Consider the following 2,508-nt stretch of genomic DNA (forward strand, 5'->3'; position numbering starts at 1 on the left):
CTACTGTGAAATAATAATAAAAATAATAATAATAATAATAAAGTGTTACAATTACTAGAGTCTGGTTGCCCCTTTTGGGGCAACCACACTAACTAGAAAATTCGCAATTTTAAAAAATTGCAGAGTGTGGTTGCCACAGTGGCTTACATATGCCCCTCCCACTAGTATTGCCAGCCAATTGCAATTTCAAGTCACGCCTTAGATCATGCGTAAGTAATTCGGAGGGGATTTAACCCCCGAAATTCATGTTTTTGCGACAAACGGTTACATTTCTCGCATTTGCGGCGCCCCCTATGGATGAAAATGGAATTGCTTTTAGAACTTGGTTGATTGAACCACCCCGGACATGTGATTGAAATTTGGGATGGATTGGACATTCCGTTCGTGGTTTATGGCATTTTTTGTGATATAGGCCCCTCCTACTAACTTCGGAAGGCGATTACGGCCGAACGATACGCACTTTCAAAATTCTGCGGCTCAGTTTTAATTGGATGGGTCCAGAGATCACGTGTGCCGATTTCTGTGAGATTTGGACGAAATCTGTAGGAGGAAAAGCAAAAAGTGTGTTTTGGACAAAATTCTAAATGGCGGAAAATCTATCATGGCGGAAATGGGCGTGGCCTATATGGGGAGATGCGTCATGACCCAAGGAATACAGGGAAAAAATAATTTTGATTTTACGACCTACGGTTCAAGAGTTATAAGCCAAAAGGTAAAGTGGGCTGTTATAGCGCCACCATGAGGCCGACCGATAAAATTTTAGGGTTAAATAATTTTAGGGATAATGTTGAATTATCCCTAAAAGTTTTGTAACTATAGTGATTACAGTCTCCGAGGAACAAATACTTGAATGTGAATTTTTGCCTTTTCCCATTCATGTCAATGGGGAAATTTAATTCACTAATAAATTCATATCAATTAAACTATACAACATTTCTCTTAACAAAATACAAGCACACGATTCCCAATTTTTCCGGTCAATTTGACATATGGCTCAAGTGCGTACAGCGTACAGTGTGGGAGGTATAAAGCGTCAAAATAAAGACTACTAATAAAGACTACACTAACAAATAACACTAGAAAATTCGCAATTTTAAAAAATTGCAGAGTGTGGTTGCCGCAGTGGCTTACATATGCCCCTCCCACTAGTATTGCCAGCCAATTACAATTTCAAGTCACGCCTTAGATCATGCGTAAGTCATTCGGAGGGGATTTAACCCCCGAAATTCATGTTTTTGCGACAAACGGTTACATTTCTCGCTTCTGCGGTGCCCCCTATGGATGAAAATGGAATTGCTTTTAGAACTTGGTTGATTGAACCACCCCGGACATGTGATTGAAATTTGGGATGGATTGGACATTCCGTTCGTGATTTATGGCATTTTTTGTGATATAGGCCCCTCCTACTAACTTCGGAAGACGATTGCGGCCGAACGATACGCACTTTCAAAATTCTGCGGCTCAGTTTTAATTGGATGGGTCCAGAGATCACGTGTGCCGATTTCTGTGAGATTTGGACAAAATCTGTAGGAGGAAAAGCAAAAAGTGTGTTTTGGACAGAATTCAAAATGGCGGAAAATCTATCATGGCGGAAATGGGCGTGGCCTATATGGGGAGATGCGTCATGACCCAAGGAATCCAGGGAAAAAATAATTTTGATTTTACGACCTACGGTTCAAGAGTTATAAGCCAAAAGGTAAAGTGGGCTGTTATAGCGCCACCATGAGGCCGACCGATAAAATTTTAGGGTTAAATAATTTTAGTGATAATGTTGAAATATCCCTAAAAGTTTTGTAACTATAGTGATTACAGTCTCCGAGGAACAAATACTTTTATGTGAATTTTTGCCTTTTCCCATTCATGTCAATGGGGAAATTTAATTCACTAATAAATTCATATCAATTAAACTATACAACATTTCTCTTAACAAAATACAAGCACACGATTCCCGATTTTTCCGGTCAATTTGACATATGGCTCAAGTGCGTACAGCGTACAGTGTGGGAGGTATAAAGCGTCAAAATAAAGACTACTCCAGTGAGAAAATAATAATAAAGTGTCACAGTTACAAGAGTCTGGTTGCCCATTCGGGCAACCACACTAATAAAAAAAGAAATCGCTATAAAAATTTGCAAAAAAAATACATATTTAGCCCCATGTTCTAATGCTTCCGCCCCCTGTCAAAAACTCCATAAAACAAAAGAAAGCGGCAAATTAAAAATAATTAACACTCATCTTTTACTTTCTCTAATAACAAACTATAACATGAACCTTGGTTGAAAAAAACTAAAGTTGTCCTTTAATGTATGTTTTGCAACAAATCAAAATATATAAAACACCAATAACCAAAGCTGTCAAATAATTGTAATGCAGTAAAAAGTGCAATAGGAAACAAACAAATTGGAAACACTCCAGTAAAGTAACAATTCCTCAAAAGTGTACTTTAGTGCAGTCTTAAGTACAGTAAATGTACTTAGTTACGGTACAACAATGATAATTATATTACAA

Source organism: Protomyctophum parallelum, assembly GCF_964188405.1.
Source record: "Protomyctophum parallelum genome assembly, chromosome: 6".
Taxonomy (NCBI): domain Eukaryota; kingdom Metazoa; phylum Chordata; class Actinopteri; order Myctophiformes; family Myctophidae; genus Protomyctophum; species Protomyctophum parallelum.